The sequence below is a fragment of the Hevea brasiliensis genome, unplaced genomic scaffold (genome assembly GCF_030052815.1).
Source record: "Hevea brasiliensis isolate MT/VB/25A 57/8 unplaced genomic scaffold, ASM3005281v1 Scaf268, whole genome shotgun sequence".
Lineage (NCBI taxonomy): Eukaryota > Viridiplantae > Streptophyta > Magnoliopsida > Malpighiales > Euphorbiaceae > Hevea > Hevea brasiliensis.
The window spans coordinates 95,147-114,851 of NW_026614771.1; the positions used below are offsets into that span (position 1 = coordinate 95,147).

The following is a 19,705-nucleotide window of genomic DNA, read 5'->3' on the forward strand; positions in this document are numbered from 1 at the left end:
CTTGAAGCACTTGAATCATCACTTGAATTAGCTTTAAGAGCAACATTTTTCTTTTTCTCATCTACTTTTTCGGATATGAAAGCTATCCCTTTCTTTTTCTTTTGATCACCTTCATTCTCATCTTTCTTATAAATCATCTCATGTGCAATGAGAGAACCAATCAGCTCATCATAGGTGTATTTTCTGAAATCCTTGGTGTCTTGAATAACAGTAGTCTTTGCTTCCCACGTCTTTGGAAGATACCTCAGAATTTTCTTTACAAGTTCTTGTTCTTCAAATCTCTTTCCAAGAGCTTTAAGTAGATTTACAAGGTCTGTAAATCTGGTACTCATCTCAGCAATAGTTTCACCAGGTTTCATCTCAAATAATTCATAATCACGGATGAGGAGGTTTGCCTTTGACTCTTTTACCACATTAGTTCCTTCATATGTGACTTCTAGTTTGTCCCATATCTCTTTTGCAGTTTGACATCCTGAAACACGATTATACTCATTAATAACAAGAGCACAATGAAGAATGTTAATAGCCTTGGCATTTGTAGAAATTTTCTTCCAATCATTATCATCAAATTCAACTTCTGCTTTAGGAATTTGTACAGTTCCTTCACTGGTTTTATAAGGAATATAAGGACCATCTTTAACTATTCTCCAAGCATCAATGTCAACAGATTGTATAAAGTTTCTCATTCTAGTTTTCCAAAAGGAGTAATTTGTGCCATTAAAAGCGGTGGTCTAGTGATGGAATAACCTTGACTAAGAGGCGGGTATACCGTGAATTTCTAGATGAACTAGCCATGTGTGTGGATCACTCTAAGGGGTTTAATCCTCAAGCAAGAGAGACAAGCTCTGATACCAAATTGATGTCCCAAATTATGTCCAAGAGGGGGGTGAATTGGACTTTAAAAACAATTTTCGGTTCTTGCTCAAAACCTTTGAAAATTGCAGCTAGGTTCAACTAAATTAACTAATGTGAGAAATGAACAATATAGCTCTATTGACAAGTTGACTCAAGATTAAGCTATATGCAATCAGTATACTGATATAACAGACTATATAAGCATTCAGTAAATATATCAGTAATCTGAATACGTTTTTAATACGACAACGAGCGATATACCAAATATTCCAGCGACGACAAATCAAACAACATGCAGTTAAATCGGATATCGGTTTTAGCGATAAACTAATTTTCTCGATCGTGACAAGATCAACAGCATATGATATCAATTTTCATATCAGCAAAAGTATATCAATCATAAAGCTAAATTGCAAAAATGTAAAGAGCAAGGGTTGTGAAAATGAACACTGAAATTTTTATAGTGGTTCGGCTTTAACTAGCCTACATCCACTCTCTCAAAGATCTCACTTTGAGTCTTCACTCCACTATTCTTCTCTTTTCAAGGCAAGAGACAAAGCCCTTTACAAATCTTCTCAACAAAGCTTTTATAAGTAGCTTCACACTTCTACCAAGTGTTATCCCAAACACTTATCACAACCAAGCTTCAATAGGTGCTTGAATGACCTCTCACAAATGATAATAATGTGTTTAAAAACTCACTCTCACTCAATTACAACAGAAAGTATAAAGAAGAGTTGAGTAAATAAGCCAATGATGAGCAATAAATCACTTTGAGCACTTTGAATGAAAGCTTTAAAGATTTTGAACAGTAGAGGGACTTTCATTAAGTGCAAAATGGCCAAAGGAATGTGTATTTATACCTTTGGAACGTTTTTTACCGTTGCAGAACTCATTTGAACGTTACTGAATCTGAATTTCAAGAAAATAGCCGTTATTTTGTCGTTTCTGCGATGTTGTGCGAGTTGAAAGCGATTAAGCGTACTTGAGAAAATAGCAAACCAGTTAGCATACTAAAATAAGTAGCAAACCAGTTAGCATACCAGGAAAACTTTTTCTGCATAACTTTCAAAACTATAAAACTTTACACCAAATCATAGTTAAACATTTTTTTTAGGCCAATAATAATGATGTTTCAAAGAAAAAATCATTTGAGGGATTGAAAATAAGGATCATTGACTTTTACTCCTCAATTCTTTTCACAAGTAATCCTAAGAAATAAAACTAACTCTAATACTATATGTACCTTCAATTCTGATTTTCAATGCAGCCTTGGAAGGTAACATTTTCTTCTTTTATCTCTTTTGCTACGTCTTGTGTTATCCTTAGAATGCCATCCTTTCTTCATAAGCACGAATCCATTATGAAATCCTTCTGTCCTTTTTCTTTGAGATACACAACACTTAAAACAATGTTAGTTTGATTCTAATTGAGTTTTGGTATCATCAAAATCTATGCTCCTTTGAGCTTGTGGGGTCAACAATGGACAGGGAAATGACACAACAAGAGAGCAAGCACAACACAATTGGCAATGGCACCCATTACTGCTATCTTAAACAAAAGAAACCAGAAAGAAAATAAAGCAGCTAGCTACAAATGCTCGCCGTGAGTAGTGGTGAAATGGGAGTGGGAAATTAATATTTATACCCTGACCTCAGAGAATAGAATGGTTATGGAATGAGTAAATAAGGCTCATCTGTCACGGGACAAAAAATTTATTGTTCCTCCCCAGCAGAGCTCATGTCCAGGTTCATGCAATGAAGGCTCTGCCGCACATTACTCCGAGGCCGATGCTATGCTTGTATCAGATTAGGTTTTTTACTTTAAGGGCTTCTTTAATATTTTTAAAATCCAAAAGATGTAATCAACTTGCATTCAAGTTGAGTTGGCCAGTTTTGCGGGTAATCAGATTGAAAGCTCAAAAGAGATTCACCTTTAGGGTGATTACCATAAATTAATGGGAATACTATGCCGTTACATGACCGACCAATTAATTATAGCTTTTCGTTGGTTTTATCTGGGCATGCATGGGTACACACACACACACACACACACACACACACACACACACACATATATATATATATATATATATATATATATATATATATATATATATATATATATATATAATTTCATGATTAATTATCAATTTTATAATTATAAAATCTTTTTATATTTTCTAAAAAAAATAATATTAAAAAGAAAAAACAAATCTATTTAATATAAATTCCTATTTATTACAACAGTACATTTATTTCAAAACCGATTCTGATTCGAAATTAAAATTAAATCAATTTAATCTATAATCAAAATTAAACTAATTAAAATTAATCTAAAATCAAATCGAAATCAATCAAATCAATCCAATTCAAAATAAAATTAAATTTAACAATAAAATAGCCACTAAGTTTAATTAAAATAAAATCAAACTAAATCTTTTTTTTTTTCTTGAAAACTAAGATATGCATTATGTTAAATGAAATTTAATCAAACTAAAATTAGAATAATCTTAAATTAAAAGGTTGTTTAGTTTGATTTATAAGTCAATTAAATATATTTATAAATAAAAAATTATAAGTAAATTACTGTTTCATTTAGCTTATAAGTTAAAATAAACTATTTAAAATAAGTTATAAGTCATGAATACCCTTACTTATGACTTATCTATTTATTTTAAAACTATTATTTGATCAAGTAAAATATTATATTATTCTAATGACTTTTAAAAATATAAATATTATACTCATTTTAACAACTACAATACTCAGTACATTTCCTTTATGGTTATTTTGACAAATTAAATTACTTTTAAGTACATTTTAACTAACACACACTTAGGTTACATTTGGTACAATGTAATGTAATACAATGTAATCAATTATACACTACAAAAATACTGTAATATAATATAATATAATTTAATTATTATTATATTCATCTGTTTTGTTATAAAATAAAAATATAAGCAATGAAATGTAATGATAATTTTTATTTTAATATTTAATTTATTTATAATATTAATAATAAGTATAGTGGCTAAATGATAATGGTAGTGGTGACAGCGATAGTTATATAGTAGTGGTGACAAGATAAGGTAGCAGTAATGGTAGTGGCCAAGTATGGTAGAGTTGACAATAATTAAGTGGTGATAATAGTGGTAGTAATAAGCATTAGTTGAGTAGTGATGATTGTGCTAGTATTAATAATAAATAAAAAAAATCAAAATATGTAATTATGATTACATAAATTTTTATATGATAATAATCATTATATTACTTCAAATAATCAAACCATACCCTTTAAATTGATGAAATTAAAAGATTTAACTAAAATTGAAAAAACTTATGATGGTTTTGAATTTTGTAATCACTAGGGAATTAGCCGTATCAATGCATGTGACTATCAATAATTTTAATTTATAAAAATAATGTAATATTTTAAATTTTTTGTTAATTATTTTAAATTTTACTTTTATTATTTTTATCTTTCAAACTTTTTAATAAATATTACATAATAGAAATAATTACAATATATATATATATATATATATATATATATATATATATATATATATATATTGTACAAGTTAACTTATAATAATACTACTCATTATAGTATTAATAAGGTAATTATTAAATAATTTATAACTTACATATAATAGAGAATGCCACGTAACAATACTATAAAAGAAAATACCATGCATCAAACTCTTTTATTAATTATTTCAAATTTTATTTTTGTTATTTTTATATTTAAAGGTTTTTAATAAAATTTCATAATATAAATAATTAAAAAATATATATATATATAATTAATATATATTAATATGTTGCAAGTTACCTTATAATAATAATTTTTTATTATAATATTAATAGGATAACTATTAAATAATTTATAACTTACATATAATAAAAGAATGTTATGTGTCATGCTCTGTCATGTGATAATACTATAAAATGGAATATCATGTGTTAAACTTTACTATATATTAGCCACATGGTAATGCTATGTAAGAAAATATTAAGTGAAAGAGTTATATATACACACACACTAAGAAATTACCCATGCTAATACACACATAGTTATTAATAATTTTAATATATAAATAATCTTAATTTACATTTTTTTTAATTTTAACATATATAAATTAAATAATATCTTAATTTCTATTAATTATTTCATATTTTATTTTTTATATATTTATTTTTTATTAATTAAATATTATTTCATATTTTTATTAATTTATTTATCTATAAAATTTTTAATGAAAATTTCATAATAAAATATAGTAATATAATAGAAATATTGTTTAAATATATAGTTATTTTTATATATTTTATTTTTTATTAATTAAATATTATTTTATATTTTTTATTTTTCAAAATTTTTAATAAAAATTTTATTATAAAAATAATAAAAATATAATAATATAATAAAAACATTACTTCAAGATATAAAATTATTTGAAATTGATTAAATTATATGATTATTTTTATAATTTTAAATATTAAAATTTTATTATATAATTAAAAAAAAGAAAAAATTAAATAAAAAAAATGTCATATAACAATATGTAAAAGAGAATGCTACGTGATTACCTTCTTTGTATATATAGAAAGATATAGATTTAGCCTAAAATTTCTTTCCATATATTTATTTTATAATTTTTTTACGGAAGGCTCAGCCACGATTCCGAAGCCAAGTCACACAGTTAGGCCCTCTTACTTGCAGACCTTTGTGAGGAGAATTTACGGTCATTTATTCACTTTCGTCCACGTCACCAACTCATAATCCGTCGGCTATTACGAAGCCCACCCTTACTTCAGCTCTGGTTTTCAAACCTCAGCTTCGGATCCAGCTCTAACTCTTCTACCCCCTAGCTCCTGTGTTAATATACTTCCTTCTAGCCCAATAATCGCGAAGCCCCAATTTTACTCGTTGCAAATCGCCAAAGCATGGGTAACTAAATCTAATTGTTTATGGTTCTTAATCAAAGATTATTGTGTTAATTTTCGGATTAGTATTTTGAAATATTATTATTTTTTTGCTGGTAAATGCAGAGACAACGCTTTGATCAATGGAGATCGCTGTTGCAGGAGTCCAAGATTGGTAATGCAGGCTTTTTGATCCATCTAAATTATCAAGGTTAAATGTTTGTTATCTTTTAATTTTCAATTTCATTTCCTAATCAATGTTGCTCCCGCAACAGCATAATTGAATTGAGCTAGTAGATTTTGAATTTGAATTGGAGTTTGACCGGATAAAATTTTTATTACTGACATTGATTGAGAATTTTTCTTTGTTGGTTAGGTTTTTAAGCAGCTTTGATTTGCGTTTTTGAGCTGAAAACATGGCGCAGAGCAACTGGGAAGCAGATAAAATGTCTGTACTTGTGCTTTTTTTTTTTTCGAAATTTCAATTTGTTTTGCAGTTGTTCTAATTTATTTATTTGTAATGAGATAAGGTTGAAATTTGGTGTGTTTTTCATATATGGTTAGGCTTGATGTGTACATATACGATTATTTGGTGAAGAAGAAACTGCATGCCACTGCAAAGTCCTTTATGAATGAAGGGAAAGTAGCCCCAGATCCAGTAGGTAAATTATGCACTTGGAAATTATGAGTTTTACTCCACATTTGGAGCGACATTATTTACAGATAAATATTTTATGTTATGGATGTGGATATTTTTGAAATTAATGAGTGACAAATTGACAACAATTACTTTGCTTTTGAAACAAACGAGAAAAATATTTCTTTTTTGGCATGCCTTTATGGTTACTTAAAGATAGTGAATAAAGGAATTGGAAAATACTGTGGGAGAGCCTGTAAATGAGGAATTGACGTAATTACTAGCTCGAATTTGCAGCAATTGATGCTCCTGGAGGGTTTCTTTTTGAATGGTGGTCTGTCTTCTGGGACATTTTTATTGCAAGGACAAATGAGAAACATTCAGAGGCTGCTGCAGCATATATAGAGGTGGCTTTTGAGATTTCAATGTGTAATTTAAACTTGCTGATCATGTAATTTATGTTTTTTTTTTCTTTTTTTTTGAAATTCTGATTTTATTGCATAGGCACAACAAGTTAAAGCAAAGGAGCAGCAACAACAGTTGCAAATGCAGCAGTTGCAACTGATGCGTCAAGCTCAATTCCAACGGGGAGGTCCTAATAATCCATCTCTTGGCGGTCCAGTAAATGCTATTGGTTCTGAAGGAATGCTTGGTCAATCCACTGCTAGTGCAATGGCGGCAAAAATTTATGAGGAACGTATGAAACACTCTAATCCAATGGATTCAGAAACATCCCAGCCACTCCTTGATGCTAGGATGCCTCTACTAAAACAAGCAACAAATCATCCTGGGTAAATTTGGTTATATGATTTTATAAGACCATTGTGTCCCCTACTTCAATGCATGTTGACTTTTTCGTGCTGACACAGCCAGTTGGTCCAAGGGAATTCTGGGAGCATTACAGCAGCATTGCAGCAAATCCAGGCACGAACTCAACAGACTACTGTAACTACTTGGACAATATATTCATACATTTGCTTCCAATTTTTACTTCCTCTTTATTTTTTTTCCTCTATCTGTTTGGTGATTGGTTTGAATTTGTAGGACATCAAAAGTGAAGTGAACTTGGGTACTGCTCAAAGATCTTTGCCTATGGATCCTTCTTCAATTTATGGGCCGGGAATCATGCAGTCAAAACCTGGAATGGTAAATACAGGTAAAATACATGGTCCTCAGTTGGATAATAGGATTTTAGGACAAGGATATGTAAACATGTTTTTTTTAAAAAGAAACTCTTTAGTGAAATGATTTCCATTTATATTCCTATTTTCGATTGCTAAAGTTTTAAGACACTTGATTTTTTGTTTAGGTCAGAATTTTTACATGCAATCATGGGCCTTTAAGACACTGTTAAAGAGACATATAACATGTTGCTATGTTTTATGTGACTTGTGTGACTAAAAGAAGGGACACTATCTAGAATGATGTGAGAAAAGAAATAGATATGAACAATATTGTTTCATTAGAACAGAGGCTAGATGAGTTACAGGCAAAAAATATTTCAGTGTTCCTTTAATATGTATGGATAAACAGATTAGAAACAACTTGTCTGGTTTGAATTGCTCCAGCTCATGTGTTTGTGTTCAAATATCTACTCTAGGTGTAGAAACTAGTAGCTAATCTTGTTCTCTATTTAGTTACTCTGTATGTTTGCTTCCAAAACATTAGACACATTTGATCAGTTATGTTTTCTTTACTTGTAATGTGTGGTGTTTTTCCATTGAATAATTTTCTAATTTACTTTAATTCCTTAAATTTCAGCTTTGAACCCTGGTGTTGGCAGTCTTCCATTAAAGGGGTGGCCCTAACAGTAAGTTTTAATGTTTCTGATGAAGCTCACTTCTCAGTGGTGATTCATTTTGTTCCCATTAAGGGTGTTATCATATCATGCAGGGATTGACCAAATTAGACCAAGTTTGGGTGCACAAGTTCAAAGGCCTCTTTTGCACGGTGCAAGTCAGTTTCAGCTTTTGCCACAACAACAGCAACAACTCTTGGCACAGGTTCAAGCACAAGGCAATCTTGCTAATTCACCAATATATGGAGATATGGATCCAAGAAAATTTAGGGGATTTCCTAGAGGCAATTTGCAAGCCAAAGATGGCCAACCAAATGCAAATGATGGATCTATTGGTTCTCCAATGCAATCAACTTCATCTAAGGTAAGATTTTCTTCTTGTTGCCATTGAGAAAATATCAAAACTTTCATGACAATTGTTTTGGCAGGGTTAAGATTTGACAATGCTCATTGTGCTAATTTTTCTTAAGCAGATGAACATGCCACCGATGCAACAGTCGTCCTCTCAACAGCAAGATCCTCTACAATCGCAGCAAGTACAGGTTGTATCTTAAACTGACATAATGACATTAAACATTTTTTTTTTGGAGAAATTCCAAGTTACCTTAAGTTCACTTGCTTATGCCTTATTGTTTCACATATCTATGAAATTCTACATTAAATACTAGTGCAATGAATTCTCCTTTCAGTTCTTTAATAAATTGGAAAATTAATAACTACTGCATGTCTGTTTATGGTGTAACAGAATAATCGAAAAAGGAAAGGTCCTTCATCTTCTGGACCTGCTAATAGTGCTGGCACAGGAAACACTGTAGGCCCTTCTCCTAATTCTCAACCATCAACACCATCAACTCATACTCCTGGTGATGGAATTTCCTCAGCAGGCAACTTGCAGCATGTCAGTAGCATGTCGAAAGGCATGATCATGTATGGTGCTGATGGAACAGGAGCCCTTGCATCATCAACAAACCAACTGGTATGTACTGATAACAAATTTATTAGCTGAATAACCTAGAGATTTAAAGTGGACATTTACAATCTGAACTGCTAGAACCGCCATAACAACTCCATATCTGCTATGCTCCTTATATTTAAAGCTATAGGACTCGCAAAACAGTGTTCTGCTTCAGATACCTACTTTCTGAAGAGGAGGTAGTTAATAAATGTAGAATTGTGTCAGCTACTGTAGCTACAAAATTTTTATAAAATTCTTTAAATTTTCTCTTGCAAAGCTATTATGACAATGTTCTTTGGACTATTTATCTGGATGTCCATATTATGGTTGGCCCCTCTAGTGAAAAATGAATTGCATTATTGATAATCTTAGTCCTTATCTGACTTCAGTCCAGAATGGTGTATTAACGCATCTCTTCTCAATGTGTATACACACCAGTGTACCTGCATTGAAACATTCCCTTGAAATTACCACCCAAAAGTGCCCCTTCATAAGTCACTTTTTATGTCAGATTCTTATTTTTATCTCATTGCAGGAAGACATTGAACATTTTGGAGATGTTGGGTCCTTAGATGATAACGTTGAATCTTTTCTCTCACATGATGATGGAGATGGAAGGGATTTGTTTAGCACATTGAAAAAGAATCCTTCTGAACATGCAACAGAGGCTTCCAAGGGTAAGCAGCATTTCTATCTTCTTGCAATAATACCCGTTCAAATTGACCATAACATTGTCCATTTCTCTTCACCTTAGGTTTCTCATTCAGCGAAGTTGGTTCCATTCGTAAAAGCAATGGCAAAGTTGTTTGCTGTCATTTCTCCACAGATGGGAAGTCATTGGCCAGTGCTGGGCATGACAAGAAGGTACAATGCAGTAACAAAGAATTGATTTAATGTAGAACAATATGATTTATCACTGGAAATTTGCTGGTGAAGTTGCTTGCATACATTTGAAAACTAAGATGCAGAAGGCATGTATACTTTGTGGAGAGGTGTAAATATCTTTTAACGCCCTCCCAGTAGTGAACTTAAACATTGTCTTTATGATGCTATCATAGGTCTCCTTTTATTTTGATTGTTTTGTTATTGCTTCACTCAATTAGCTGTCTTAAAAGATGATTCAGGTTGCTTATGAGGCCAGTGCTTTTATAGTACAATGAAATTAAGTATGAAATATATGTGATATGGTTCGTGTCATAGTTATCATTTTTTTTTTATCAACTTAATTGTTATTAGGTACTTAAACTGCTCCTTTAACTTGTGACCTTTTCAATACACAGACATAGTACTTTGGAAGTTGATTGAAATCAATACTTGACTTGTAAAACTAAAAATCATAACATGTAGTTGGATAAGTGACAATGTGAATATGTTTTCATGTCAGTAGGTTGTTCTTTGGAACATGGAAACTCTGCAGACGGAATGCACTCCTGAAGAACACAATCACATAATTACTGATGTTCGTTTCAGACCAAATACAACTCAGCTGGCAACATCTTCATTTGATACAAGTGTTCGACTCTGGGATGCTGTAGATGTAAAATTTCTACCTCCACTGCTTTCATAAGGAAAACGTTCATTCTTCTGTCCATATAAGCTGCAATTGCAGGAATTAATATATTGAATCATTTGATTATTTTTCTTGCTTAAATCTGTTGTATGTATTTTAGAGTGCACAATGCATTCCCTTTTCCTTCTCTTTTCTTGGTAAAATAGTATAATGATTTTTTTTCCTAAACATGTAATCATTTATTCAGTTGTGTCACATATACTTCTTTTGACATCATTTTTAATTTCAAGTTTAAAGCCTCCTCGTGTCACATATATTTTAATATGTGAACTTATGGAAGTAACATCAGATGCTCTTTGTTGTATTTGAATGATCTGAAAGCAGTTGGCATCAATTATTTTGTGTTGCTAACTCCATATCAGTTACCATTTTGGACTAAAAGTCATTGGCACTAAATGCAGCTTTTCTTGCAGCCAAGGTATTCCTTGCAGACATATACTGGGCATACCTCACATGTGATGTCTCTTGATTTCCACCCTAAGAAAAATGACCTTTTCTGCTCTTGTGATGGTAACAATGAGATACGCCTCTGGAACGTCAATCAGTATTCTAGCACCCGCATATCTAAGGCTAGCCTTCGGCTTCTTTTTTACCTTAGTTGTTTTACATTATTGAATTTCTAATGGATTTGAATCCTTTTAATACTCTAAAACCCAATCATTTGGTGGAGCAGGGAGGTACTGCACAAGTTAGATTTCAGCCAAGAATTGGGCAGCTGCTGGCTGCAGCTGCGGAGAATGTTGTGTCCATATTTGATGTTGAAACTGACAGACAGACGCACTCATTACTGGTATCAGTCTTAAATTCAGAACTCAACAGAAAGAAAAACATTGAAGTGACATTTTGTTCTTTAGTGCATTAACTAGTAGGGCTAAGCTGTGTACTGTTATAACAAAAAAACTGAACCAAACCGTTTTAATCAGTTTTTTTGGTTTGGTTATTTGGATTAAATGGTAGAGTTATGTTCAGTTAATATTTTTGGGAAATTCGGTTCAGTTATTTTTTGAAAAACACACACATAATAACCAAATCGACCAAAGTTTTAAATGGCAAGTCAAATGCTGTTTATTGCTTTACCGTATCCTCTTTCTGTCTTTCTTTCACAATCACGGCCTACCTCTTGCTCCTCTTCTTTCTCTCTTCTCACCCAGTCCTCTCGTCCTCACTCAATCCATCTCATTCCTCAGTCCTCTCTGCCAATTTCACTCACTCTCACATTGCACCTCCTTTGCTTCTCACTTCACTGTCAATTGTTTCAATTTCAAGCTTCTATCCCCAAAATCTCTAAAATCCCTAATTTCAAGTCCCAAAGATTCCAAAGTCAAGAAAGAGGATTTCTTTCCGGGGGGAAAAAAAAAAAAAAGATTTCTAGTTGATGATGATAATTCCACACCCTCCCCTTGTTTTTTCCCATAAGTTTCCCTAAAACAGAATTTCATTTTCTCTCTCAGTCGTTGAAATTGAACTAAAACACCAGATTAATGGCTGCTTCTTCCTCCCCCTTGCTTCTAGCAAACCCAGATTCTGATTTCATGTTCCTTATGTGCAAACGCAAGATACATTATAAAAATAACAGCTACTACAGCTCTTCCCATTAGTGCTGCTGCTGCTTCTTCTTCAAGTAATAGTCAAATTCTTCCTCAAAATCGTAATTTGATCACTTGGCAAAGGTGGCTCCAGAATGACCACCTCCTTGATTTTCATTGCTTAGGTGCTTCTTTCTTTCATAACTCTGCATTCTTTTACTCCGATGCTAATGTGCATGATTCTTGAGTTGCTAATCCTTTACTACTCTGTTAATGTTTTGGGCTGTTTCTTGTCAAGAAATGCTCAATTGTCCATCCTTCTTGATTTTGAATTGTATGGTGACATTGCGGAATACTGCTATTTGAAGGAATTTTATTCCTTTTAAGGTAAATATAAAGCTTGTTGCTATTGGTGCTACTATAGGTCTAGCATAACTGATTAGAAATCATTGTCATATACTTGCCTTAATTCTGCTAAAAATTGTAAAAATTTGTTCTCATTTTCAGGAACAAACATATGGTTACTTCAAATTATTGGGATTAATTCTCTCCCACATTTTAGTTTTAGTGAGCTACTAGAATTTCCCTTTTCCATTCATGGCTGTGGTTTTATTTTGTTTTATGGATTAATTTGAACTGAGGTAGTATTTGTTGCTTGATTTATCTTACCATTTGTTCCTTCATCTGATCTTTTTTACTGAGGATTTGGTGCAATTATGTGATTCCACAGAGATACACTTAGTGCAGTCCCAAATAGGCTTAAAACAAAAAAGCCAAACCAAACCAAATTAGTTGGTTCATTTTGGTTTCTATATTTTAGTATTTCTGTTATTTAGTTGCTGAACACCATTAGCACACCCATATTAACCAGTATACTGTATGACCTCTTTCGTTATTAGGGTCACTCCACTGAGGTACACTCCATTTGTTGGGATGTAAATGGAGACTTCTTGGCCTCTGTCAGTCAAGAATCTGTCCGAGTGTGGTCATTGGCGTCAGGAGAGTGTATTCACGAACTTATTTCCAGTGGGAACAAGTTTCATTCTTGTGTTTTCCATCCAAGCTACTCCACTCTCTTGGTCATTGGAGGCTATCAGGTGATTTTTCCCCCTTATGTTGATATATATAGTGGCAGTAGTATTTGTAAGTTCCAAATGTTTTTGAATATCCCATGGAAAGTGAGAGCATTACTTTGTGTTTGATGTTACTAATGTTTGTTTTATGTCTCTCCTTTTCCCCCTTGACAAACCGTCATTATTGTCAAGTCACTGGAACTCTGGAACACGGGTGAGAACAAGTGTATGACGATTCCTGCTCATGAGTGTGTGATATCAGCTTTGGCACAATCGCCGCTTACAGGGATGGTTGCGTCTGCGAGTCATGATAAATATGTGAAGATATGGAAATAAGTGCTGCCATTTGCTTTAAGTGCTTCATATCAACAATATCAAGTATTTGATGCAAGTTTGAAGAAATTTTCAAGTATTTAAAATATTAACATTCTGATTTATAACCAGTGATGTCCTGAACCTGTATCATATCTGATCAATTTTCCCGATTCTGCCTATGATTTCGATATTGTGTGGTACTGGAGGCCGGCTTGCTTCCCGTCTTAAATCCCTAAAACCTGCTTTAATAATAATATATTATTTTTTTATTAAAAAATTGATTTATTTTTATATATTTAAGTATTTAAATATTATAATTTTAATAAATATATATTATATTTAAAACTTGATTTTTAACTATAATTTTTTTAATAAATAAATTTATATTTTGTAATGATATATTAAAATAAAAATTAAAAATGCCCATTAAAAAATCCACTTCGATCCGATCTTCTATAAAGCAGAGACGGGCGAGATATTCTTGGCCCAGACTCCACCCGTCACCATTCTTTATGTTTAGGAGAGGGCAGAAAATGGAGGGTAGATTTTGGGAGAGAAATGGTCTGTGGAATAAATAATTTTATTTTATTTTTTAACATGCTCACTTTCTCCCCCAAAATGTCTCTCCATTTTCAATCCTTTCCTAAACATAATACGTAATAAATAAATAAATAAATAATTTTTTCATGCAAAATATTTTGAACTTTATTTATATTTTAATAAAATATAATATGAAAAAAAATACTATAATATCATGTTCTTTTTCTTTATGTACAGTATAATCTCTCCTAATTCTGGACGTGGGAATGAAAATGTAGAAGCGCGTCCCATATTTTGTTTAATTTACACAGTTGTGGGGGAAAGAATAGCGTCTATTATAACATGAAAATGAGTATTAAATTAATGGGAGTTTGCAAGCTTATATTCAATGGAGATTGAGAAGAAGACTATTGAATCATATTTTGATATGAGGATGGAATTGATTACAAATTTTGTGCATTCCAAATAGAAATCGGGATCAGTGAAAGACAAAAGAATCACGTGCAGAACCTCACGTGTGGATGCACCATAACTATTTTCAATTTTCAGTTAACATTAACGGCATGTTGTTTCATATGCACCCGTCTCTTCCTCTATTATCACGGCATTAATGTAAGTAAGCTAATTAGTGGTCTCCACGCACCTAAAGAGCGGGTAGAGCAAAGGGCAATGAGCGGCTCTTTTAGAAAGGAGGAAAGCTCATGAGAATAGGAATCCGTGAAAATGGAGGGAACGCCCATCATTGGCTTATTCGCATTCACCCGTTACCTTTCTTTTTCCTTTTATGCCCCGTCTCGTACGGCGGCCTTAGGCTTATAGGCATAGCTCTCGTTGAATTCGAGGATTATTATTGTTATACACAGGGTTGTGATGTCTGACACCATTTTTTACTCTCTAGAGTAAAAAAATCATGCAGTAATTTTCATCTTACGTTTTTTTTTTTTTACCGTGTTGTTTAATTTTCTTTTTTAATATAATTTTAATTAATAAATAATGATCTTTTATTTTTATTAATTAAATTAATTTTATTAAGAGATTACAAAATTTACTCTTTTACCTTAGCTACAGCATGATAAGGCTGGCGTGTTGTATAGTCGTTAGTCTTGTTTATGGGGTTTGGCTGTCCTTTTTTATTTCCAAAAAAATTACTATAATATATTTAAAAGAATTAATCATATTAATTAAATAATTTATTTAATTTAACTATTTAATATAGCTAATAATAATTAATAGCTAATAATTTTAATGATAGTTAATTATAGTTAATATATCTTAATCGTATCAAATTATATATTTATATATAAAATAATTAATTACAGTATATATTATATTGTTTATTTATTATTAAAATAAATGTATAATTATTAATTTATTATATAATATATTAAAATTATAATTATTTTTAAGTATATATAATAATGAAAATTATAGTTATAATATCTATAATATTTTTATGTTTATTTATTATTTATTATAATTTTTAATAATTTATCGATATAAAATAATATTTTGAAGACATAATAATTTTGTACTTAATAAATTTTAGAACAATTGTTAACTATCTTTTTAAAAAATTTAATAAATAACTTTATTTATCTATAGCTACATCCGAATATTTTATATATATATATATATATATGGCTTAATAAGGGATGGGATGGCGCGTGTGAATGTGATTAAAGTTTTAAGCCCTAGGCTAGAGAGCCTTCAATAAGATTCTCTATGTCGAGAATGATATGATTAAAGGATTTAACATTTTTCTAATTTCTAAATCAGTGGGGTGTGGACCCTACTTTCTTCTAATGCAGGCGTGATGACGTGGCTTGCACGGTAGGCCTTTCTTTGGTCCCAGCGTATGCCTTTCGTCATGGGCATATTCCCTCACTTTTCATATTTTCTTCTTAAATTTTCAAAATTTGACTATCTTTATCATTTTAGCTCCACATATTTTTACTTTATAATTTAAATAAAATCAATTATATATTTTATTTTGTGTCCGTTAGTATTGAAATTTATGAGTTAAAATTATTTTTCAAAAAAAAAAATATTTTACATATTATCAAAAAAATTTTTAAAAATATTTTATTTTTTAAATATTTTTATTATTAAAATTTATTAAATTTAATTTTAAATTATTTTTTAATACTTTTCAATACATACAAACGCTCTATATGTATAAAGATATTCAATAAAAATTTAAAAAAAAAAATCCAAAGAAAAAAGAAAGAAAATTAAAAAGAGAAGTTTACCGTCAACAGAAAGTAAAACAACTTTAATCAAACCCTCTGGTCCATTGAAAACCAGAGAAGTTACATATACATATATATATATATATATATATGTGGGCGTTGCGCAGTGCATTGCAGGAAGAATTAATAATGTTAATTTGTCCAGTTTTGATGAATACAAGAAACAAAAACGAACAGGATGACAGCAACGATACACATCAACCTCATCTGCAATTAATCAACTACATTAACATTGAAAATTCTTTAAAACAAAATTGAATTAATTATTTTTGTTATGAATTAGATATTTAATTATTATATTTTAAAATTGAGTAATTTAATATCAGTAGACCAACCAACTTCATGCACCTTTAATGTTAATTAATTTGTATGATTCTAATTTTACTTCATACAAAAAGATAAAAGGAATCTCAAACTCTATCAACTCAAAGCGTTAGTGGAAATCATTGTACCCCTACAAAGCAAATTACACTAGGCAACATTGACAAGTGCATGAAAAACAAAACTCTTGTTTCTTTTGAATTTTTTCTCTGAGAAAAAATAAATTAGACATAATTTCATTTAAAATAAATTAGGTAAACTCTATTTAAAAAATTAATTAAATAAAATAAATTTATTCAAATATAAAGTATAATATAAAATTTTTATTTCAAATTAATATGAAACAACATACACTTTTAATATTTGACATCATATATAAATTTAATTTGTGATCTTTATAAGATTTGTTTATGTAAATGGTTGAAATCATAATAAATGATCACATCTTAATAGTCGATGGTTAATAATTAAAGAATGAAAATATCTTTTTTTAATTTTTTATTATTAACTTTAAGATATCGTTTCACATGGACTAATATATATTTGTCAAACATCTCAAGTAAGCAATTAGAATATAAACGTAAAAAATTTTCTCTCAATTGCTTAATAAATGGTATTTAATTATTTTATTAAGTAAATAATAAAATATAATAATTTAAACTAATAGTGACAGGGAATTTTTAATTCTAAAATCTCAAATAAAAAATAATTTAATTCTCATATTTACTAATTTAAATTAAATATATTTAAATATTAAATCTTGTAAACGTGATGAAATATTTATTTGACAACAGAAAAGGTTAAATAAGGACCCAATTATGAGATCACTGACTGAACCTCAAGGAGCACAGATGGCGACGTATGTGTTAGGGCACACAACAAAAAAAGTGCCACCGCTGGAACTTACACACTCACTCGCACTTATAAGATTTTCTAAAGATAAGGCGGGGCAGGTTTTGATTTAAATTAAAAAATTAATTAATTTAATTTAATTAATTTAATTTTAAAATTTAATTAATTTAATTAAGTTTTATATTATAAAAATTTTAATTATTTCAATTCAATTTAAATTTAAAAAAAAAAAATTAATTAAATTAAACTGAATCCAATAATAATTTTATATATTTAAATCGAATCAAATAGAATCGAATCAATTTTTGAATTGATTTATTTTTATAAGAAATTTATGAATTATATTTAATTATACATATATAAATTATTTAATTTTATTAATTAATAATTATTAAATTTAAATCAAAGTTAAAATTAAATTAAATGACTTGAAATCAAGTATGAATTAAAAAATCAATTAAAAATCAAAATCAATTAATTTGAATCGAACTAAAATAGATTGGTTCAATTCGATTTGGTTTTTTATTTATTTAGATTTAATTCAATTTCTAAAATATACAATTCAATTTTCATAATTTAATTTGATTTGGTTCAATTTGATTCAGTTCGAACTGAATACTCATCCAGAGACAAAGGCTATTCTAACACTGGAGTATCTCGTGTGGCCTGAGTTGGGCGTATTTAAGAATTAATCTTTTCAAATTTTATATTAAATATAAAATATATAAGTTACATAAAAATAAAGATTTTATTTAAAATTATTTAAATTTAAATAATAATTTATTTTTATCATTAACTCTTATATACTCGTGTTTTATTTATTAATGAGTGAATTTGCCAATCAACTAAAAAGTATATTTAAATGATCATTTTTTCTTGGAGATAAATAAATTAGAATAGTGTAGGCTCCAAAATTAAATTCAAATGTCTATGTGGCATTCAGCATCGCTCACTTTCTATTCTTGCCGTATTTTACGAGGAATCATACAGTATGTATAAGGTACTATATAATTAATTGTGCACTGTACAATCTTATTCCATAATTATATAAAATTTATTTTTTAAAAATTTAAATTTATGTACTCAGTAAATATAATAAAATTTTTATATCTCAATCCAATAATAATTAATAAATTAGATAATAAAAGATAATTATTTTTTAATTTTAATGGGTTAAAAAAATATCCTAGTGTAATATTAATGACAATTTTTGTAAGCACGGCGGTCAACATAGAACCAGTGAAAGGGAGCGTGCAGAAACAAGCCCAGGAGAGGGTGGGGCGTGAGCGTGGCCAATTAAACGAAGAAAAATAAGAAAAGGAGAACAAAAGATAAAATAAAATAATCAAAATGCACTTTCCACCTGGCCACTTGCTAAGGGTATCCAATGACTTGGCCGTCCTTTTGAGCTTTTTATATCATATCGCGATATAATAAAAAACACAATTTCTGAGTTCGTACTCTTCAAAAAATAAATGCTCAAATTTATATGCCCAAACTGCTCCTAAACTTGGAATACTCGCTTAATTTTTGTACAATACTTGGGCTTAGTTTTGGCGAAGCTTTGATTTTGATCTAAGGGGCAAAATTTTTAATAAAGTAATTAATTAATATTCAAATTTTTTTTTTCTTACATTAATAAAAATTAAAACAATAATTTTTTATTGCAATAGAATTATAAAAAATTAAAGTCCAATTCACATATTTTTTTCACTAAGTTAATTTAATATTACAATAAAAAATTAAAATTTTGTATAATAAAAAAAAATAAATAAAATCGACTAGGCTTGCCCGAGATTTTTTTTTTTCGCATGTATATAGTATTTAGAATTGCAATTTGCCTAAAATATTTTTTAATTTTTTTTTACATTAAGAAAATAAATATATTTTTTAAAGTTTACCTTTAAAATGTCACGAGAAATTAAAACGTATTGAACGAAACACATGAGAGTGGCCGCTGAAGGCCCACATGACACGCCCTAACCTGCCCTTTCTCCTCTTTGCTCACAACTCCTCCACAAGTACAAATACAAATCCACCGTTCGATTTCCTTCTTTCTTCTTTCAATTCCTCTCTC

General features: G+C 29.8%; 1 pseudogene; it reads left to right on the forward strand.

The window, feature by feature from the left end:
• Positions 1 to 5,656: 5,656 nt before the first annotated feature.
• LOC131176905 (transcriptional corepressor LEUNIG_HOMOLOG-like) lies at positions 5,657 to 13,845 on the forward strand (annotated as a pseudogene).
• Positions 13,846 to 19,705: the final 5,860 nt, after the last annotated feature.